Source organism: Musca domestica, unplaced genomic scaffold (genome assembly GCF_030504385.1).
Source record: "Musca domestica strain aabys unplaced genomic scaffold, Musca_domestica.polishedcontigs.V.1.1 13, whole genome shotgun sequence".
Taxonomy (NCBI): domain Eukaryota; kingdom Metazoa; phylum Arthropoda; class Insecta; order Diptera; family Muscidae; genus Musca; species Musca domestica.
The window spans coordinates 484,624-509,176 of record NW_026712172.1 but is presented as its reverse complement, the minus strand read 5'-3'; the positions used below and the strand labels follow the sequence as shown (position 1 = coordinate 509,176).

The following is a 24,553-nucleotide window of genomic DNA, read 5'->3' as shown; positions in this document are numbered from 1 at the left end:
TAAACACCCTAGTGGGAGAGCTTGCGGTTGCACCGCGGAATATAAGTTTGACCAACTACAAGCTACCACAGTTGCACTATCTTCAACGAATACAGCTATATCTGCAATGTATTGTCCTCCGGGACATAGTATAAGCAAAGACAAATTCGCACACCTTTTCTCATCTCTTGGTAGTAGATTCATTGCAGCTGGAGATTATAATGCCAAATTCTGGGGATCTAGACTTATTACACAGCTTTTAAACTGCATTTCGTCCGCTAAACTGGACGTGTTATCTACTGGCCAGCCTACTTACTGGCCTTCAGACCTGCAAAAACGTCCTGACTTAATTGACTTTGCGGTAACAAAGAATATTAGGAGAAAACAGATTTCCATGGCACCCTCGTTTGACTTGTCGTCAGACCATTCCCCAACTATAATAACTTTAAATGGTGTTCAACTCGCAACTTTCCCGGATTATCTACCAAATAAATATACAAACTGGATGAAGTACAAAAAATATGTCAGTACACATGTGAATTCTAACACGTCTCTAAAGTCCGGAGAAGAAATTGACAATGCAGTTAAAATATTTACTTCGATAGTCAACACCGCTGTCAATGTTGCCACTCCCACTAAATTTTCTAAACTAGAAAATAATTCGTACAATCCATCGACATTTCGAAAACTCGTGTCTGATAAAAGAAAGGCCAGAAGAGAATGGCAGAAGCACCGATCACCTAGGTTTCGGGAAAAACAAGAAGAATGTGAAAAACTCTGACAACAAGCACTCAAATTAAATGAAGAGCGAAACCTAAAAATATACCTAATTAACCTGGATCCCACAGAGAGAAGTGACTACAGCTTATGGAAAGTCACAAAAAACTTAAATAGACCTATCGCCCACGAATCCCCAATTCGCCTAGAAAATGGGACTTGGGCAAGAACTGCAGAAGAAAAAGTGAACGCATTTGCCAAACACCTTGAATCTGTATTTACCCCAAATCCCGGACCATCGACAGTTGTTCAACCTTTAATTGATGACATTGTTCCGAATCCAATACGATTTTCTCTAAAATAAATCGAAAGACCTATAGCCTCGATGAAACTAAAAAATCCCCGGGTAACTCCAAACATGCTCAAGAAATTACCAACACAGGCCGTTGAACTATTGTTATTTATAATTAACAGCATTCTTCGAGTAGGGTACTTCCCGTCTGTATGGAAAGAAACTGAAATAGTAATGATTCCGAAACCTGAAAAAGATCCAACGTAGGTAAAATCGTATAGACCCATCAGTCTTCTATCTATGCTCTCAAAGCTGTTCGAAACAACATTACTAAGGAAGTTAACTCCCCATATTACAAGTAGCAACATTATCCCCGACCACCCCGATCGACTTCCGCAAGAACCACAGTACTATTGAGCAATAGTCACAAACATTAGAATGGCATTCGAAAGGAAGGAATACTGCTCCGCGTTATTTATTGACATTTCCCAAGCGTTTGGCAGAGTATGGCATATTGGAATTCTCCGCGTTATTTATTGACATTTCCCAAGCGTTTGACAGAGTATGGCATATTGGAATTCTATACAAAAATTGTGAAACTCTACCTAAAAACACTCATAAACTTTTTTGTAGTTATTTATCAAATCGTACGTTTGTTGTTAAATCGAAAGACGTACTTTCAAATTCGAGAAAAATATTGGCTGGCGTCCCACAGGGTAGTATCTTAGGACCAATTCTGTATGTGTTATTTACTGCCGATATGCCCACAACCATGAAACTCTAACCTCAACGTTTGCTGATGATACTGCTTTCATTAGCATACACAAGAATCCTCTGATTACGTCGGAAAAACTACAATACCATGTATATCTTCTCGAAAATTTGCTGATAAATGCAAGCAAGTGCATACACGTTACTTTTACTCTAAGACGTGAATTTTGCCCCACGATAAAAATCTTTAATACTCAAGTTCCACAGAAAGATACCGTAAAATATCTCGGAATGCACCTGGACCGAAGACTTACATCGATGCAAAAATCATGCAAATTAAACTAAAAAAGGCCAATCTTGAGTGGTTAATTGGTATACGTTCTTCTATTAAATTAGAATACAAAGTCCTATTATATAAGACTGTAATAAAGCCAATTTGGAATTATGGCATACAGCTCTGGGGCACAGCTAGTGCGTCTAACGTAAGTAAACTACAAAGAAGACAATCGAATTTTCTTCGATCTATTACAGGTGCACCATGGTACATAAGGAACGCAAACATCCACTAGGGCCTAAATATACTTACTGTTGAAGAAGAAATAAAGAAGCTTTGCCGAAAGTACTTAAACAAACTATCCGAGCACCCAAATAGCTTGACCCGCCAACTCCTACTATTCTGAGGACACGATAGACTGCGTAGACGTGACACTCTTTCTATCATATAGTTTATTTTTTTGTCTTACTCTCAGTCGCCCACTGTTATACTTCTAGAGGTAGTCGTATGCTAAATTGGAAGCTGCTCCTGTGAAGAAATCAAAAAGACTATTACTGTAGTCCGCGGGAGGATTAGTGAAGAAATCGATAAGACTATTACTGTAGTCCGTGGGATGACTAGATATAACTGTATCTAAACAAAGCATCATTATATCCGTAAGACTATTTCTGTAGTCCGCGATTCACTTAGATATAACTGAATCTAAACTAATCTTAACTACCTACTCAATTAATTCACGGATATAACTGTAACCACAAACGCACAAAAAACACACATCTATATTATAAAAAAATTAACAATAATTAATAATCAAAGCATGAAAAAAATATGGGTGATTGTATTGACAACCTCCCTATAAAAAATATTAGTATGAAACCTTATTGTTATTTTCATTAAATATATGAAAGATGTTACGTGCTGCCTAAATGATCTGGGCGTTATGTCATTATGAACCGCCTACATTAGACGACATACTGTGTCCGCTTGACGCGGTGCATGGTGGGGTTCCGACAAGCTCAATCGGGGCACATTTTTTTGTCAGGGGGTTCTCAACCCTTCCACCATCAGCCCTAGGTTTCGAAATATTAAAAAGGAAACAGAAAATGAACACAAAAACCAATAAAAATAAAACGACAAACACGACATACAACCATGACAAGGGAACTTGGTATTTTGGTTCCCACACTTTGCCCGCCCATCCTTGACCCTTCGATCCAGAATAATTAATTGATAATTTCAAAGGGCCCCAAAACCCACTAACACTTTCCACTCAGTTACATACAACCTAAATCCCTCTCTTACAAGAAACAGTTAGAAGTTCATATTACTAAACATATAAAACATTAAAACAATTTATTTTCATTTCGTCTTAATCCTAATTACTAAGTCTAAACAAAACAAATTTAATTCTGGAATTCGTAACACCTTTAATTTTCATGATCCATTATTTAGGCAACCACCAAATTATCTTAGGACTTACAAAATATTTGCAAAATCAGGCCGATCACACAAATTTTATAAATTCCCTAAAAGAGCTCTCTAAGTAATTATTTTTGGACATCACCATTCAGTCCATGCAAAAAAATATTTAAATGGTCCTATTCTCTTGGGGTAACCCTACACTAACTTTCTTTAACTGGGTGTTAAAAAATCCTAACAAAACATCGATAACTCAAACAAAACGTAAATCGTTAAATGATATAATGTATACAGGACCAATCGTACAAAGTGAATTGTTTTCTATTTTGCTGAGGTTTCGATTGCCAAAAGTCGTCTTCTCAACCGATATTGAAAAGATGTACAGGCAGATTGTAATGCATTCCGATGATCAAAGGTCTCAACAACTTTAAGATACCGCGACATGTATTCTGTGGGGAGATCCCGACTAAAATCCAGTTGCATGTGTTTGCCGATGCATCGAAAAGAGCTTTTGGCGCGGCTATTTATATTCGTTTTATTGGAAAAGATGGACGAGTCGTTGTACGTTTGATCTGTGCTAAATCCAGGGTAGCTCCTTTGAAAAAACAAACTCTACCACGATTAGAGCTATGTGCCGCAGTGGTAGCAGCTCAACTGGCTACCAGGGTGAAAAATTACCTAAGGCTTCAGAATAATCCGATGTTTTTATGGACTGATTCTGAAATAGTACTCGCCTGGATAAAATCAAGGTCCAACGTATATAAGACTTTTGTGGCTAATAGGGTATCCACCATACAAAACTTAACATTGCCAGAACAATGGAACCACGTTAAGTCAAAAGAAATCCTGCCGACATTTTATCCCGAGGACTCTCGCCAGCTGATCTTTCTAAATGCCGATTATGGTTTCATGGTCCAGTTTTTCTTCATGGAAAGGAAGAACTATGGCCGACCAAATTCTCTCCGCAAGAGGATATAACAAATAGCATGGAGTTAAAGACTGCAGCTACGACGTCAATAGTAGCTTCTGACATGCATCTAATACATATGATCGAGCACAAAAATTCATTCAGGAAGTTACAAAGAATTTTGGCATACGTGCTTAGATTCACCAGCAATGCACGTATGCAAAAGGCACACCGGCCTCAACATATAGCAGTGTCTTCCAACGAATTAGACGACTCCCTTCGTCGAATAATTCAAGCCGTACAATCATCCGAATTTGCACCTGATATCAACGCATTGAAGGCTGAAAAGCAGATTAATAAGCATAGCTCGCTATGCAGTTTATCACCGTTTTTGGATGATGAAGGCATTCTTCGCGTTGGAGGAAGATTGGAATATGCTATGCTACAAATGGATGCGAAACACCAAATGATATTGCCTTATAATGATCCTTTGGTGAAATTGCTATTTAAGACAGTTCATGAACAAAATAAACATTGTGGAGCTCAAGCCCTGTTAAACGCAATAAGACAGCGATTCTGGCCAATAAAAGGCAAGATAACAGCAAGGTCTACCGTTCAAAGATGCATAAAATGTAATAGAGCGCGACCACAACTGTATCAACAAATAATGGGAAATTTGCCAGCAACAAGGGTAGTTCCTGCTCGACCATTTATCAACTCTGGAGTCGACTACTGTGGGCCATTTTGGATACATTACAAGGTCAGGGGCAAGCGACCAACAAAGGCTTATGTCGCCGTATTCTGCTGCTTTGCAACAAAGGCTGTTCATTTAGAGCTCGTATCGGACCTATCAACCGAATCATTCATTGGCAGAGGTCACTGCCAATCATCGCAGAGGTCACTGCCAAAATATATACTGCGATAACGCTACAAACTTTGTTGGAGCCAAAAATAGTTTAGAGGAATTATCTGAAACCTGCAAGTTCCAAGGGCATACAGTTCCATTTCATTCCACCAAGAGCTCCGCATTTCGGAGGCTTATGGGAAGCTGCAGTGAAGTCCGCAAAACGTCTCTTGGTCCGTAGTGTTTCAACGGAAACACTCATGAAAAATTAGAGACAATAATAGTAGAAATCGAAGCTATTTTAAATTCGCGTCCGCTCACACCTCTTTCAAACGATCCAGATTGCCTTGAAGCATTGACGCCGGGACATTTTCTAATCGGCGAAGCTCTAACTTCGCAGGTAGATAGTAGAGCAGAAACTTCGAAAACATTCAGGATAACACACTGGAAGTTAATTTTGCATATTAAGCACCAATTCTGAAAAAGGTGGTCGGAAGAATACCTACAAGAACTCCAGCAACGTAACAAATGGAGGCAAAAGATGCCCAATCTTAGAAAAGGAGATATGGTCATTATAAAGGAAGACAATCTACCTCCAATGAAGTGGCCATTAGGGAGAGTTCTTAACGTATTTTTCGGTGATGACGGAGCTGTAAGAGTTGCTGAAATAAAAACCCCAACCGGAGTATTCAAGCGGGCCATCCATCGACTAGCACCACTGTTTCCAGAAGATCATGATAATGCTGTAATTGACAAAGATACAACTCAAGAAAGCACAATTTCCCACAAGAAAAAGCCGGTAACAGATGAACATGGAAGAGATGTCATTCCGGCAAAAAGAGTGAGAATTGCAAACAGTCCTATAATACTATAAGTATTATTAACATTGTTCCTAATACCTATGGTCCTGTGCAACAATTTGAAAGTTACACAATTTCACAATGATCCGGGATTATATTTTGAAGGGTTAGGAACAATGAAACTGAATACGGCAGAATGGAAGATGCTAGTATATTATGACTTAAAGCCCTTTGTTTCGGAAATAGAGTCATTGGCATCCGGCTTACAAACGTTGCAGCAAATGTGCCATGTAATGCATCAGCATGAGATGTGCAACATTTTTGTAATCAACCTGAAGCAGACGAAAAATGAATTACTACAAGACAAAGAATTATTCATCAACAAACGTGTAAAAAGATCTCCATTCAACATAATTGGGAATATTGCGCACTCACTTTTTGGCGTTCTTGATACGGACTATGCAGAAGAAATGTCAAAGACTATCAACCAGGCAAAAGGCGAACAGGACCACATAATCAGTCTATTGAAAAATCAGACTTCAATAATTGATTCAACTATTAATGTTATAAAACAGGATGAGATTAACACTCATCAAAAATACGGGAGATTTTGAAAATGATTGACAAACACAATAACGATATAGCTGAAGAATCCGCCCAATTCAACAATTCTCAACTGTTTGGACTTCTATCAACGCATTTGATGTTATCCGCAATAAATCTACAGAGAACACAGGCCGAAATCATTAATGTACTTACTGATACTCATCATGGAAAAATAAGTCCCCTGTTATTGGCTCCTCATCAATTGAAAGAAGAAATTAGTGTCATTAAGGCTAATCTTCCAATTTCACATGCTTTGCCAACATCAGGTGACAATTTGATTCAACTTTATAAGCTTATGAGTGTCAAAGGGGCAGTTACAAAATATGAAATCATTTTTGAAGTGAAGATACCCTTAGTTAACCAACAGTTTTTTGAGTTGTTCAAAATAGTTGCAGTACAAAATGACAGATTGAAAGGCATTCAATATATAAGTCGACAAGAGGAAATTGAAAAGGTTTCAACAAATACCAATACCACCTCTTACAAGATTCATCAAGAAGAATTGGATAATATACAAGAACAGTTGCATGAATCAACTCTAAAACACCTACCACAATTAATACACTCATCAAATCAACATCATCATGCAGTTAGCTACGCATCTTTAGCTTGCTGCATTCTTTTTTTACTTGGCCTGCTGAGTTGGAGGATCCACACAAAATTTAAGAAGCCATCTCAATTCATACCTACACCAGCTATAAGATCTCATCAATCAACAATCGATGTTACAATGGAGTCATTCCCACATGCATCCAACCCAGGCGCACTCATTACTTGAACAATGTCAACGTGGCGGAGAATGTTAAAACATACATAAATATTTTTTTTATTGTTCTATAAACATACTTTAGATTTAATTACCAAAACAAACAATAAATACAAAAATCAAGCACACCTACATATTTATAAGTTTTAAACTGCTTATACAGCATTATAATATCACATATTTGGACTATTTTATTGTTACAGTTAATTTTCTTTATTTTAGTTCATTGGCCATTGGTTCATTCACTTTTGCAATGTTTTTAAGTTTCTTTAACACATTTATTTATTTTGCTTACATAGCATTTAATGTCTACTAGTAGCCGACCTACATTACAATTAATTTATATCAGCATTTATCAATAGCATTTTAATTAATTATGTTAGGAAATTATGTATATAAAGACAGCCAGAAATAAAGAAAATTCAGTCGTCTTTTGTAGTGACTAAACTAAGAGTTTTAATTACTATCTAGGCGGCTACCTTCAAGTTCATGTGCTTGCAAGGAAATTAATTTGGATACTAAGTGTCAGTTCAAATTTATGTGTTTGAATTGAATCGCACTAGATCCTACTATCAAAACATTTTTTGAAAAACTATCACAACTCTTCTCTACTGTTTTTTGGAAGTTTGGAGCTTCTTGGTTTTTTGTTTTGGTGGTTTTTGAAGATTTTCTTATGTTTTGTTTGATATTTTTTTGAGGCTTTCCATGTGAGAAAGAAATATGTATATTCTTAGAATACTACTACTGTGTGTGTAATAACATACAAGTATATTTTGTCACAATTAATGGAAGTGTGACCAACCGTTTCGAACAGAGAGAAGACGAACCGCAACTCACGATCTCCTGTTTACCAGCTTACGCGGGAGACCGGGGTTCAATCACGTCGGGGTCACCAAGAAATGTTTTGATAGTAGGATCTAGTGCGATTCAATTCAAACACATAAATTTGAACTGACACTTAGTATCCAAATTAATTTCCTTGCAAGTACATGAACTTGAAGGAAGCCGCCTAGATAGTAATTAAAACTCTTATAGAACAATAAAAAAAAATATTTATGTATGTTTTAACAGAACCTTATATACTAACTTACTAATAATGGACGTTCACAGTTAACCTAACATTAAAACATAAATATAATCTATTAATAGACAAGGCACGGTCGACGAAGGGGTTTTTGTTGTAACAGACAAAACCAACTTACATGGTTATGCTACTTCGTTCAGGCTGAACGAAAGCATAACAAGTGGAGAAAGATGTAAATGTTTATAAGTGCGGTTGTAAGATTTAGAAGACTTTCCAAGAGAATTTTAGTTTTATTTAATTATTTGGTTCCTCTTCTATTGAGCTTACGATCTCGTCACTTGGGTAAAAAAATGTTTTTTGTCATAGAAGTTATTTTTAAAATAACTTCTGGGGAGAATATCCCAGACAAAAACAAGGGAACTGATGAGGATTGGTGGCTCTTTCCGAAACCTAGGTATTCCCTGCCTTACCCCCTGGTAAACATTACCATCGTTCTCCACTAATAAACAAACGTTGTTTTTATAAAAACAACAATAAAGGGATAAAGCCAGACCATTTTGCAACAACAAAATACTACGGTATCCCGAACAAACAAGCCACACTGTTCTATTAATAGACAAGGCACGGTCGACGAAGGGGTTTTTGTTGTAACAGACAAAACCAACTTACATGGTTATGCTACTTCGTTCAGGCTGAACGAAAGCATAACAAGTGGAGAAAGATGTAAATGTTTATAAGTGCGGTTGTAAGATTTAGAAGACTTTCCAAGGGAATTTTAAGTTTATTTAATTCTTTGGTTCCTCTTCTATTGAGCTTACGATCTCGTCACTTGGGTAAAAAAATGTTTTTTGTCATAGAAGTTATTTTTAAAATAACTTCTGGGGAGAATATCCCAGACAAAAACAAGGGAACTGATGAGGATTGGTGGCTCTTTCCGAAACCTAGGTATTCCCTGCCTTACCCCCTGGTAAACATTACCATCGTTCTCCACTAATAAACAAACGTTGTTTTTATAAAAACAACAATAAAGGGATAAAGCCAGACCATTTTGCAACAACAAAATACTACGGTATCCCGAACAAACAAGCCACACTGTTCCATAAATATAATTGGTCATATTTTGTTCGTCTCTGTTTGTTGTGATTTTAAATGTCTCAATTCAATGTAAATTTAATGTTATATTGTTTGTTTGTTAAATTTTCAGAAATTTTCAGCGCATCATGGAAGCTTTTGGCGCTTAATTCTGAACGGTAATTGGAGGCAACTGCCAATTTTTTACAGGAGAATCTCGGCTTGTTAGGTAAGTATGAGAAAATGTATAATTTTACCTTTTTATCGCCGGTACTTATCGACTTTTTCTACTTTTAGGCAAAAGACATCAAAATGGTTTTTGCTGCTAACTCAAACAAGGCCAGTTTCCATCAGCCAAACAAGATAATCACGGGAACAAATTTAAACACAAATTGGGCAGCTGTTTATCCTGGCGGGTTTCCAGAAATTCCGGGTTTTTGCCAAAATTGACCACCTCCAGGAAGAAGTCTGGAGGAGCCAATGTTTCTTGTTCGGGGCTATAGTTGGCGCGACTTTACTATTTTGTTCGCACGTACACATAAATTAAATTATCCAAAACGAACACAAATAAACACACCACAATTTGACATTAAATTTAACAAATATTCCACTGTTACTTTATTTTGACGATGGGGCTTAATTCCCGGACAAATGGTATTTTTCCACAACAGAACAAGACGCATTCACGAAATTTTCCCCGCTACGCCTTTTTATAGTTTTTTTTCTCTTTTCACATTTTTCGCGGATTTTTCCTCAGTTTATTCGTTTTTCCTTTGAACCGCACCTACATATCCCTACACCCTACATAGTTGCATTCTTCGCTTCACTTACAGTGATGGGTGGCAACGCTGAAATTCTGTACATGACCCGGCCACTTCGCATATCCGGCTCTCTCATTTTTTTGCCGGCCAAAGAAGACAGCAACTATACACAAAGGTGCTGGTAATAAATTTATTAAAATTTAAACATTTCTGGGTCACATGCAACAAACTTCAACATTTCCAAGGCAAACGCTGGAAATGATGATGTGCATGACCTATGGAATGGTATTTTGAAAAATCTCTCAGTGATGACTGAAATAAAACTGGATTTAAATCGGGATATGCCAATCTTAAGGAAATGCATGCTACCAGCTAGAATCACGGACATTTCTAAAGTGGACAGGACACAGGTAAGCAGTTGTAAAATTATTTATTCGTACACATTTTAATTTGAAAATTTTTTTGTTCTATGGTGACTATTGAAAATTTATCTTTAATATCGTCTTTACTATTTCAGGTTACTAATGGGGTGACATTTTGACATAAAAGTTGTTGGCAGCTAAGCAAATTACAAGGTAATTAAAAATGGAGTGCTACACATATTCCCCTTGTGGACACCAACCTTCAGATATTACCAACAAATTGATCAATCCCACGGCAGCGGGCTCTGCGATACCGGATTGACCCGAAACAACAAGATCCCAGTTTCGGTCAGCGGCTGCCAACCCAGTATGTACATGTTTGTGTTTGTTTATTTTTCTGCATTGGGAGCAGCATGTCCCGGAATGCTTGCTCCGGATTTTAGTGGTCCGTGCCGGGATTGAGGAAAACCCCGGACCTTGGTTCTGATCGGATTGTCAGAACGTCATCCACCACAGATCTGTTTCGGTGCGATGTAATGGATGCACTTTAAGAACTGTTCCGGACTAAGGCATTTGCGAGACTACAGCAGTCTCCAGAACAGCAACCAACACCGCAGCACCTAACGCCACATGTTGCTATTCCAACTTCGGATTGTGCATCATTCTTGCAATTCAATTGCAACGGACTTCGAGGCAAAATAGATGAGATAGTGGAATTTATGAGTCGGAGGAATATTAAGATCGCAGCGGTGCAGGAAACCAAGCTGAATGAAAATTGCAGCCTACAACGTTGTAATGGTTACAACGTACTAAGGAAGGATCGCACCAGAAGTGGAGGTGGGGGATTAGCGTTCCTGTTACACCATTCTGTTCAGTACAGACCTATCTCGCTTGAGCTAGTCTCTAGTGACCCATACAGGGAATGTATGGGGGTAGCAGTCAAGTGTGGAACTGCCGAGGTAGAGGTGCTTAATGTGTATATCCCGCCGATTAATAGCTGTGAACCGCGTTATTTGCCTGATATTAGCCCATTATTGGTAGGCAATAACCGCCTGGTACTAGGGGATTTTAATGCCCACCATGAGTTGTGGTATTCCGTCCTAGATAATCCACAATCTGCACGGTTAACAAGGATGCCCCACTCGAATAAGAGGAGAGTGTCACAGATCGCCAGACTTAACCATAGTGTCACCCGGTCTGATAAATGACGTGACTTGGCAACCCGTCATTTCTCTTGGCTCAGACCACCTCCCGATAATCGTCTCCATAAGCAGGTCGCCCGATTTCATAACCTCTGAACGCTGCACTTTCCTTAACCATGGGAAAGCTCAAACGAGCGAGATGATCTCCGTCGTACCAATCCTACTGATCCTAGAAACAGTGATTTGACAGTGGAAGTCAATCGTGGCTAGACCATCTGAAGTGCTGCAACATTGGAACCGATATGAGTAAGCTGTGGGTAACGGTTAAGTCGCTCTCGAACCCTGGAAAAAAGGATGATAGGACCTCAGTCACTTCCCAGGTGGGATGATATCTTCCCCAAGTGGGATGATATCTCCGGAACTGTTCATCTACCTTTCCGGAATTCCTCGCCCTCCAGACGGCATTGAGATCGTAACGTATGCGGATGATTGTACGATCATGGCGTCGGGTCCAGTGGTCGATGACATATGCGAAAGGTTGAACCCCTATCTCACGGAGCTTGCCGCATACTTCCACGCGAGGAATATGAAAATATCCGCCACGAAATCAACGGCCACACTCTTTACCACATGGTCTGCGGAGATGAGAACACAGCTGAATGCTCAGGTCGAGGGGAATCTAATACCGACCCCGAACTACCCCAAGATTCTTGGGGTCACGTTCGACAGCATGTTCAAGTCGTCCGCGCAAGCCACAGCTATCTGCGACAAGATGAAAAGTAGGAACAAGGTCCGCAAGGCGCTAGCCGGCAGCTCTTGGGTGCGGACAAGAAACCTTGTTGACCTCTTATAACGCGATAGGTCGGTCTGTGGTCAGCCATGCGGCTCCAGTGTTGTCTGCGAATACTAGTGCTACGCAGTGGAAGCATATCCAGACCTGCCAGAACGCTGCCCTGAGAACTGCGACAGGGTGCCTCCTCATGACACCAGTGGACCATCTACATGACGAGGCGAAAGTCCTTCCCTTACGTCAGCATAATCATATGCTTTCGTTGCAGTACCTGCTGGGTGTTACCGTGAGAGTCATCCCAACCATCTTATGGTGGATAAGTATCCCCCACCCAGGCGTGTCAGGAAGGACGTACATGATCTAGAAAGGGAGGTCCAGCGCTACAGGAGAGAACCTCTAGATCAAGAAGCCTACCAGGCAGGTCTGAGTGGCATTCACACCGATGCAGTCGCGGATGCTATTAGCAGTTATAAAGTCAATGCCATCCTCGGAGTCCACCCCCCATCCATTGCAGCTGAAGAACGTCAGCTGCCTAGACAAACCGGGGTAGTTTTGGCGCAATTACGTTCAGGATGGTGTAGTCGTCTCAATTCGTATTGGGCACAATTTGATGAAGATGTGCGTGACGCCTGCCCGGCGTGCGTTACAACCCCCCACAATACGCTACACCTTTTTAATTGCTCAGCCAAACCTACCCAACTCACTCCAGAAGATCTCTGGCTACAGCCCGTTAAAGTAGCCGAATTTCTAAACCTGGAGCTGGAACCAGATTAGCAGAACGCAAACATATACATGTACTACTGCTACAACAACAACAACCAACAAATTGATTGTTAGTACGAGAAACATCATGGAAAAATTATTGCCTTGGCGGTGAGGAAGATTCTCGAGTGATATTTGCTTTGTGTGTTGTGTTGTTTGTTTGAAAGTGCGCTGAAGCACGAACAAACGATTTTGTTCGGCATCGTGAAATGATACCCAGTATTTATGCCTAGACTTGAGGAAATGAATGTGGAAAGTATGCGGTTTCGTTTCTGAAAGAGGTCGCAACATGTTATAGCGGCAGTGAAACAACAGGTAAGCTGTGTGTTTACGGAGTAGTTGAGATTTGGGGTTAGCGTATGAAGTAAAAAAGATTGGTGTTACAAATAAAATTATATTAACGGACAATTTGTGTGAAAAGTGGCAGTGCCAAACATAGGCATAAAGGTAATTGCTAGTAAATTCAATTTTAGAGAATTTTTACTTTTTAATTAAAAACTGACGTCCGAAAATCGATTCATTAAAATTTTGTGCTTGTCATTTGAACGTTTTTTTATTTCTTTCATACTATTATTTGCTTTTTACTAATTCTACCTTTTTATGTACCTTAGGATACCTGGGAGCACAGCCCGATAAATGGAAAGATACTTTGACACATATCAATTAAATGGCACACCTGTGGGAAACAACATCATCTTCTACCTGACTATTCGCATCACCTGTGTATGGAATCACCAGCGATTGGAAGGGGTCAAAAATTTGTTGCGTCAGTTTTTATTATGATAAGTGAACGGACGGACAAGAAAAACAAAATGAGGTGTGAGACTGTAGTATGGATTTGGATTGCTCAATGATGTATTCCACATACGCCCAAAAAAGATTTACAGGGAATATCTCTTATAAACAACAACAAACAACAACTTTAAAAGATTTATGAAGTCCGTCGTATTTGAGACACTATCATAAAAACACTAGTTGTTGTTGTAGCAGCTCATACATCTGTGTTCGTTCGGTTTCCATTTTCTGACTCAATTCAATCAGGTTCTGGCTCCAGCCTCAAAAAGGATGCAACCTGTATGGTTTGTGTCCATAACGAGACTTGAGTTAGGTGAGTAGGCTTCGCTGGGCAGCGAAATAGGTGCAGCGTGTCATGTGGGCCTGTGCCACATGCTGTGCCCAGTAGGAATTTAGGCGGCTGCACCATCCGGATCGTAATTGAGCCAAAACTACTCGAATTTGTCGGGGCAGCTCTCGTTCTTCAGCTGCGACGGGAGGGGGATGGTCTCCAAGCACAGTATTCACTCTATATCCTTGAATGGCTTCTGGGACCGCATTAGAGTGAATACTATTCAGTCCCGCTTGATAGGCCTGTTGATCTAGAGGCTCTCTCGTATACCTCTGTACCTCTTTCTCTAGATCATGAAGGTCTTTCCTAACGTGCCTGGGCGGAGGTTGCCTATCCACAAGATGGTGATTTGGATGGCTTTGTCTATAACACCCAAGCAGGTATTGCATTGACAGCATTTTGTTATGCTGTCGCACCGGTAAGACCTTCGCCTCCTCATGTAGGTGATCGACAGGTGTCATGAGAAGGCACCCTGTTGCGGTTCTAAGGGCGGCATTCTGGCAGGACTGAACATTTTTCCACTGAGTAGCACTGACGTTGGCGGACCACATTGGAGCCGCATAGTTTATCACAGACCGGCCTATCGCGTTGTAAGAGGTCAACAAGGTTTTCTTACCAGCTCCCCAAGTACTGCCGGCCAGAGACTTAAGGACCTTGTCCCTACTTCTAAACTTGTCGCTGTGGTATGCGCGGACGACTTAAAGAGGCTATCGAATGTGACCCCTAATACCTTGGGGTAGTTGGTGGTCGGAATAATAGCACCATCGACCTGCACATTCATGGATAGCCCCATCTCCGCAGTCCATGTGGTGAAAAGTGTGGCCGTCGACTTAGTGGCGGATATCTTCATATTCCTCGCAGTGAAAAAGGCGATAAGATCAACAAGGTAAGCGTTTAACCGATCGCAAATGTCATCAATAATGGGTCCGGACACCACGAGCGTACAATCATCTGCGTACGTTATAATCTCTATGCCGTCTGGAGGGCGTGGAATGTCAGAAAGGTAGAGGTTAAACAGTTCCGGAGATATCACCCCACCTTGGGGAACTCCCTGTTTAACTCTACGGATGCTCGACTTCTTGTTTCTGAATTCCACGTACGACTGGCGTCTACACATGTAGTTTACTATCCAACGTTTCAAACTTGGCCGGAGGGTGGTGCGCTCAATGTCTTCGAACAGTGTGGCATGATTGACTGTATCAAAGGCTTTTGATAAATCAAGTGCCACCATAACTGTTCTATCGCACGGCCTGTTCTGGTTGAGACCTCTGCTGACATGTGTGGAAATGGCGTGTAAAGCTGTTGTTCTGCTGTGCAATTTTCGGAATCCGTGTTGATGATCGGCTACTGGGAAACACTCTCTTATGCTGGGGAGGAGTAAAGCCTCAAGCGTCTATGCTACTGGTGACAAAAGTGATATCGGCCTGTATGAATCACTTTTGCTGGCATCCTTGCCTGGCTTCAGTAGCGGGACCACCCTGCCCATTTCCAGGCATCGGGAACTACTAGGGTGGCTAACGACAGATTGAGAAGCTTTGTAAGATACTGAACTCCTGGTTCATCTAGTTGCTTCAACATCACCATTGAGATTCCGTCAGACCAAGCGCTTTGCATGACTTTGCGCTTCTGATGACCTGTGCAAAATCTGCCAACGTAAATTGTGGTGGTACCTCCTCGGCTGGCGAAGCTCATCTCGCTCGTTTGCTAATCCCGCTGCCTCTGCTGGGAAATTTGGTCTTATTTCAGGTATTCGACCAGCAGGTATATAGCGAGCGGCTGCAGCTTTGATGATGTCCCGGAAACACCTATCCGCTACCTGAACATCAGATGGGTTGGGCAGTTCTCTGAAGCGGCGATTGGTATACTCTCTGAATTCTTGCCAATTGGCTTTCCCATGGTTAAGGAAAATGCGGCGTTCAGAGTCAATGAAGTCGGGTGGTCTGTTCATGGCGATAATAATGGGGAGGTGGTCTGAGCCTAGAGAAATGACTGATTGCCAAGTTACGTCATTCGTCAGACCTGGGGACACGATGGATATGTCCGGAGAACTGTAGCAGTCTCCCCTTATTCTGGTGGGCGCGTCCTCATTCACTGTGCAAAACGTGGAGCTATCAATTTGCTCAGCCAGAGCCATGCCTCTCTGGTCATTACCTAGGACGGAATGCCATAATTCATGATGGGCACCAGACGGTTATTGCCTACCAGTAGTGAACTGATATTAGGCATATAACGTGGGGCACAGCTATTTAACGGCGGAATGTACACGTTGAGCACCTCTACCTCGGCTGTTTCACACTTGACCGCTACCCCCATACATTCCATGTACGGGTCACTAGAGTCAAGCTCAGGCGTGATAGGTCTGTACTGGACAGAGTGCTGCAATAGGAACGCTAATCCTCCACCTCTGGAGCGATCCTTCCTCCGTACGTTGTATCCATCACAACTTTGAAGCCTGCAGGTGGTACTCAGCTTCGTTTCCTGGATCGCTGCGACCTTGATGTTCTTCCGACTCATAAAGCTTACAATTTCGTTAATCTTACCTCTGAGACCATCACAATTAAATTGGAGAAATGATGCATTATCCGGAACCTGAACAGCAATGTGCGGTGTGAACTGCTGCGTAGATTGCTGTTGAGGAGATTGCGGGGGAGTCTCATATTGCGACGACGATGAGGACGCCGAAGATGAAGACTCACTGGGGTCTACATTGACGCAGCAGGAAGCAATGTAGTCCCTATCGCTATACTCCTGTATCCAGTTTAGGCCGGAACAATTCCGGAAATGCACCCACTCCATACATCCGTTGCATCTCACCGAAACCGATCTGTGGTGGATGCGATTACGACAAACGGAGCAGAACCATGGTCCGGGGTTGGTCTCGATCCCGGCTCGGACCAAGAGAATACGGAGCAAACATTCCAGGTAATGTTGCTCCCACATCAGAAAAATGGACGAACACGAACATGTATTTGCTGGGTTGGCGGCCTCTGGTCGGAGAAATGTGCCTCCAAGTCAATCCGGTACATAGAACCGGCCGCCGTGGGATTGTAAAAAAAATACTAGTGGTTTACTCTGGTGGTGAAATACATCCACCGAGTATGTCGAATATATATAAAAAAATGTTGGAATATACTATAAATCAGAGCCGCCATACTACATATCCTTTCATCGCAGCATGATAAAATAAATTATCCATAATGGAAAGATGAAAAATCTGTTTTGACCATTGATTTGTTTGGACGTTCACATTTATCTGATTTGTCTCTATGATTCATTTGCTTCTTTATTATCATTTATAAACTATATTATAATATTATTCAATTTTATTATAGTCAAATTATACCTCATATATAAAGTTATTTTTCTGCGGTTTCGGGCCATTAACAACTCAAGTTTGGGCTAGATTGGGTCAATTTCTAAGAATATTTTATAGTTATAGTACAGTGGTGGGAATTTTTCAAAAATAATATCACACTTTCTCACTAACTTCTTAAGATCCTCAAAAATACTTTCCTCATTTTTAATGCAATCTCAACTTAGTCAAGGTCGTTTTATTTCTTTATGCTTCTGGTCTGCTATTGCTTCTGTCCCAACGTGGGGAACTCCCACACCCTGAAATAAAACAAGCCGGGCAATCAAGGATATTTCTTAGCCTAATGAAAGATAAAAATTGTAAAACATGTCAATAATTGGTACTAATAATTACAGCAGCAAAATAAGTAAAGAAATGGACGTTCACAAACATTGATTTCCTTAATCTATATTGCACTTTTTATTACTAGTATCACAGAAATTATTGCACCTAGCGGTTTACCTTGGAGTGTTTCTAATTCATACATATTATTCCCAATGGGTCTAACAACTCTACATTTTAGAAACTTTTTCCCGAATTCCGCGTTAATATTATTCTTAAAGTCAGACAGCATGTGATTACGTCGATAAACTTCTTGACCTGGCAATAAACTAATTATACGTGCTCTTTGGTTGTAGCGTTTTGCACTATTTTCAAATGCTTTGTGCATATTGCTTTTTATTTTCTCTCGCATCAGTTCTAATTTGTCGCTCCTATTTAGATCATCTATTTAGTGGTCAGTGAGTGATTTTAACTTTTTGGCAAGCTTATAATCAGATCCATTTGTAAACATATTATACCCAAAAAGGGCGAAGAAAGGATTTACACCGGTAGAAGAATGCACGGATGTACGAAGCGCTGGTGCAATTTCTGTTAAATATAAATCCCAGTCGCGATGGTCATTTTCCACATAGGTTCTGATAGCCGCCAGTACCGACTGGTTTACTCGCTCGGAAGCATTTGACTGAGGAGAATAATATGCTGTGGTCAGGTGTTGAATCTTGTAATTCTTAATCATCCTTTCAAATACTTTCGATGTAAATTGTTTTCCGTTATCACTGTGGATAACCTCTGGTATGCCGAAGATATGAAATACCTGTTCCTCTAAAAATTTGACAACGTTTTGAGATGCTGCTTCCTTCATCGCGTTCAGGAACGTAAATTTTGTGAAGTGCTCTACCACAATAAAAATGTACGCGTTTTCTTTTTTCGATCGAGGATATTTTCCAAGAAAATCCACGTACAATTTATGAAATGTTCTTTCCGCCACCACTTTATTGCCGATTGTAGGGTTCAGGTGCTGGTTTGATGATTTGCTTTCCTTGCAAATATCACAATTTCTGACATACTGTCTCACCTGTGACACCATCTTAGGCCAGTAGTAAAAAGTTTTAAGACGATTAAGTGTCTTGCTGATGCCGTCATGTACTGTATCGTTATAATTATGCGCGTTCTCTATCAGGGCATGCGTTATGGTTAGAGGTACCTATAATTTCCACTCGAATTCTTCTATATCCGAATCGAAATTTATTTTCCTTATGGAGATTTTGTTGTCTGCTATTCTCAAGTCGGGTAATACTTCTTGGTTTTTGAGTATCGTATCTCGAAGTTCTATATACTATTCATCGTCGAAAGCCGTCGTTTCGAAATTCAGATCTATATCTATTTCTTCTACTATCAAATCTGAGTCAATGGGCGATCGAGATAATGTGCCCCTTTCGGTGTTCGATTGAGAAATCGTACGTTTGTAGTTGCAAAGACCACCGTGCAAGTCTTCCATCCTTAAGTGACATCAGCTTCTTAAGACTTGCATGGTCGGTTATAATTGTGAACTTCATGAGTTCGACATAAGGTCGAAATCTCTTTACAGCTAACACAGCCGCTAAACACTCTTTTTCTGTCACAGTGTAATTTCTTTGGCAGGGATTTAGTTTTTGCGAATAAAATGCAATAGGATTTTCATCGCCTTCATCATTTTTTGAAATGGGACGGTCCCGACACCGTATTCAAATGCATCACATTGAATAAAAAATTCTTGGTGAAAGTCGGGGTGTCTGAGGACTGTGTTTGAGAGTTTGAGATTCAATGGCTTCGGGAGACATCGAAAATTTCTGGCCTTTCTTTAGCGCATCTGTTAGGGGCGCTGACACTGAGGCAAAATCCTTTATAAGTCTCCGAACTTCTCTAGGCGACTTCGGTATCGGGATTTTCAGTATTGCCTTGATCTTTTCAGAGTCGGTTTTTAAGCTTCCATTTCCAATTATGTATCCGAGATAACGTAACTCTCTGAAGCAAAATAAAGACTTATTCAATCCGATGGTGAGATTGGCTTTCTGTAGGCATTCTGCAACGTCTTTCAACAATTTAAGGTGGTATTCGAAGTCATTAGCGATTATTAAAAGATCGTCGAAATAAATAAACACATTAGACTTGAGCCTCCCCGGTATCATTTTGTCCATTAATCGACATAATCTTTGAGCCGCATTACACAAGCCAAACGGCATTACCCGGAATTGGTACAGCGGTCGACCTGGAACTGTGAACGCAGTATATGGCTTGGCTTCATCTTCTAACTCTATCTGCCAGAAGACATATTCTAGGTCGACGCTGCTTATATAATGTGTCTGGTCTATTCTGCTGAGGATACCGTCTATATTTTATAGTGGGTAGGCATCTTTTACTGTCACGGCATTCAGCTTTCTGGCATCTAAGCAAAATCTGTTTTTGCCAGGTCTACGCACAACGGTCCACGTATACCCGATTCACTGAGACGTGGTTAGCTTTATATGCCTTAGACTTCTCACCAAATATTTTTGAATTTCTCCCAAATATTTTTGATTTTGTTTTAGCTTTAGTTTTCTTCCCTAACGTTTAATGGCAAATAATGCCGGATTTTTCCGAAAATATCTTCGTTATTAGAAGTATCTAATTTGAGTGAAGGTCCTGAATTGCGGGTTTCCCTGAAGAACGATGGTTCCCCGCTGCAACCATGTTCGACCACCCGTTTCCCGTCCTACAGTTAGAGCATCTCGGGGTGACTGTGTCATGCTTGCCACATTTAAAACAAAACAAATTTCTTTGGGCCGAAGTGCAGTCCCTAAAACCATGCCCAGGTTTTTGACAATTCCAGCATATTAAAGTTATTTCAGAAACCTCAACTATTTCTTCTTCAAAGACTTGAATGTTTCTTACTTCATCTTCTTCTTGAATCGCATGAACTCTAACATGCCTATTGAAATATGAAGATGGGTTTGGGGCTGAGTCGCGATGAAAAAAAGTTCCTTCAATTCCTAAACATTCCACTCGTAGCTGTTCGAGGGATGACACTGGCATAGAATAAACTATGCTGGACAGATTTTTCCGTAAATTCTTTTTAACCAGCGATATAATTTCAAATTCAGACACTGGCCTTTGCAACTTTGACCGCTTAGAGTTTATGTCGTGAAAAAATTCATCGATGGTCTCATTGGTAATTGTTTGCGTTCCAACAAATCCCTCAGTTCCTCAAAACACGTACGCCTGATTTTAAAGCGTTCTAGGAGTCCATGCGTCAATGAGTTCCAATCTGACATATTGTTGCTTCTCTGTTGTAACCAGAACCCTTCGTAAGCTGGTCCTGACAATAAAATATGAATCTCGTTCAAAATGTCAAACTATCTAGATAGTAGTGCTGCTGAAAATACTCAAGACGATAAATAAAGTCCTCTACTGAGAGGCTATTTGGTCGGCCTGAAAAATTCAGTCCAAACCCTTCCACTCTTATGCCTTGACCACTGGAAAAACTTAAAACTGACCGTATTCCTGCGACTAAAATTGGGGCTATGGTCTCGATTTTGTTGGGGTACCTGATTCATATAATTATCAGATCTGTTGTTGTCTTGAGGTAGTGACTGGTGTCTCGGAATGTCATTCTGTGAAGACGCTGTAGGATTTTGAATTCTTTTTGTTCAGAAATGGGCATTTTGGACAAAACATCACTGAGTCTATTTATGACACTATATACTTGTTCCATTTCCCTACTAACGCTCTCCTGCACTAAACCTCGGAGGTTATTATTGGCCTGTGCCAAGCTTTCATTCACTAGGCTTCTCACTAAAATATCTACCTCTACTGGGTGAGTCGGCTGATTTGCTGGTTGGGGATCATTTTGTCTCAATCTGGCCGCAGCACTTGTGCTGGGTTTAACATTAGTTATTGTGCCAGAGAGATCTCGAATTGACGGACAAGAACTATTATTATTAGTCGTTTTTTGTTTACTTTAGGTAAGGGCGAAGAAATCGAGGTGCGGCTTGAGTCGAAAGTCAATAACCGATTTCTCTTGCTTTTCTTTTTTCTAAGACCCGCTTCTTTATTTCTTTCGGTATTGTCGCTCATCAGAAATTTGAAATTTTTATTATGGATTTTTTTTTTAAATATTAGAATGAATAAGAATTGTGGAAATTATTGATTTAAACGTTGGCTAATATTTGTTTAATATACTACATAAATTTAAAACTACTAGACAAAAAAAAAATACTAAAAATAATGATAACAAAAATACAAACATATATGAATAAATAAAGTAGAATAATTTAATAATTAGTAAAACACAAAATAATTACACTTAGGTTACTTGAACAACAAAATTAGGTTACTAATACAACACAAATGACATATATCAGAGGTCCTAGGGTGTATTTTCAGTAACTGATGTGGATAAAGCGTGTGGTTTTCAATTGATTTGCAATCAAATAAACATTTAATTTTAAGTGTCCTAAAAAGTTTGTCATGGCGTGTTGAGAGACTGGACTTAAACAAACATTTATGAACACGAATTTAAAGGATAACACCACGAAATTTTTCTTCAATTTTGACGAAAAAAGTCAGCGTGTACAGAGTACTTATTGCACAATACAGTCAGTGACACTCATCGTCACTGCAGATATTGCACATTTCCCCTAATGTCAACCTTAAACTATTGTACCTACTCTACAAAAATAATTAAACATCGACATAAAAACACAGGTCATTAACACAATATATTCTTTGTTACAATTAAAGAACAAGAGCTACTGCACTAGACCCTAACTTATGGAACGATATATCCTAATTTTCTAATTATCTAAACTAAATATTGCACAGTTATCACAGATTTTAAAACAAATAAGTGGATACAATATCTTTTAGCACTTAGAAAATGCGATATATCGTTTTTATCTATTAACCCTATCGTCTATTGCTTTGTGCTAAGGTATTATTGCACGAATCGAAAATAACTGTCCTTGCCACCATAATGTTTTGACACGTTGGTATTGCACAAAAAATGTTGTATGACAGGACAATATTTTTTTCTCATTTGGGCGCCATATTGTTACGTGCTGCCTAGATGGAGCTGGGCGTTATGTCATTATGAACCGCCTGAATTAGACGACATATTGTAGCTGCTTGACGCGGTGCATGGTGGGGTTCCGACAAGATCAATCGGGGCACATTTTTTGTCAGGGGGTTCTCAACCCTTCCACCATCAGCACTAGGCGTCGAACAATTAAAAAGTAAACAGAAAATGAACACAAAAACCAATAAAAATAAAACAACAAACACGACATACAACCATGACAAAAGAACTTGGTATTTTGGTTCCCACATTTTGCCCGCCCATCCTTGACCCTTTGATCCAGAATAAATAATTGATAATTTTAAAGGGCCCCAAAACCCACTAACACTTACCACTTAGTTACATACAACCTAGATCCCTCTCTTACAAGAAACAATTAGAAGTTCATATTACTAAACATATTAAACAATTTACTATAATTTCGTCTTAATCATAATTACAAAGTCTAAATAAAACAAATTTAATTCTGGAATTCCTAGCACCTTTAATTTTCATGATCCATTATTCAGCAATTAATTATTTTTGGACATCACCATTCAGTCCATGCAAAAAAATATTTAAATGGTCCCATTCTCTTGGGGTAACCCTACACTCACTTTCTTTAACTGGGTGTTAAAAAATCCAACTCAACAAATGAACCTTATATACTAACTTACTAATAATGGACATTCACACTTAACTTAACATTAAAACATAAATATAATTGTTCTTATTTTGTTCGTCTCTGTTTGTTGTGATTTTTAATGTCTCAATTCAATGTAAATTTAATGTTATTTCTTTTTTTGTTAAATTTTCAGATTTTTTTCGTCAGCGCGCCATGGAAGCATTTGGCGCTTAATTCTGAACGGCAATTGGAGGCAACTGCCAATTTTTTACAGGAGAATCTCGGCTTGTTAGATAAGAATGAAAAAATGTATAATTTTACCTTTTTATTGCCGGTACTTATCGACTTTTTCTCCTTTTAGGCAAAAGACATCAAAATGGTTGTTGCTGCTAACTCAAACAAGGCCAGTTTCCATCAGCCAAACAAGACAATCACGGGAACAAATTTAAACACAAATTGGGCAGCTGTTTATCCTGGCGGGTTTCCAGAAATTCCGGGTTTTTGCCAAAGCTGACCACCTCCCGGAAGAAGTCTGGAGGAGCCAATATTTCTTGTTCGGGGCTATAGTTGGCGCGACTTTACTATTTTGTTCGCACGTACACATAAATTAAATTATCCAAAACGAACACAAATAAACAACCACAATTTGACATTAAATTCAACAAATATTCCACTGTTATTTTATTTTGACGATGGCTTAATTCCCGGACAAATGGTATTTTTCCACAACAGAACAAGACGCATTCACGAAATTTTCCCCGCTACGCCTTTTTATAGGGCAAAAACTGATGCCAGTTTTTCCCTCTTTTCAAATTTTTCGCGGATTTTTCATCAGTTTATTCGTTTTTCCTTTGAACCGCACCTACATAT

At 39.7% G+C, this 24,553-nt stretch overlaps 2 long non-coding RNA genes across 4 annotated transcripts in view; both read left to right on the top strand.

Moving 5' to 3' along the window:
- Window positions 1–10,205, top strand: part of LOC109613952 (uncharacterized) — a 39,347-nt gene extending 29,142 nt beyond the window's left edge. For all 3 annotated transcript variants that reach the window (XR_009341549.1, XR_009341548.1, XR_009341547.1), the window contains 2 exons: window positions 9,544–9,639; window positions 9,708–10,205. This is a non-coding gene — a long non-coding RNA (uncharacterized LOC109613952). The remainder of the gene's footprint in view (window positions 1–9,543; window positions 9,640–9,707) is intronic.
- Window positions 10,206–10,325: 120 nt separating this feature from the next.
- LOC131800782 (uncharacterized) lies at window positions 10,326–24,463 on the top strand. Its single transcript, XR_009341544.1, has 4 exons — window positions 10,326–10,581; window positions 10,689–13,542; window positions 13,839–13,993; window positions 23,877–24,463. It is a non-coding gene; the product is annotated as an uncharacterized LOC131800782 (long non-coding RNA).
- The last annotated feature ends 90 nt before the right edge of the window (window positions 24,464–24,553 follow it).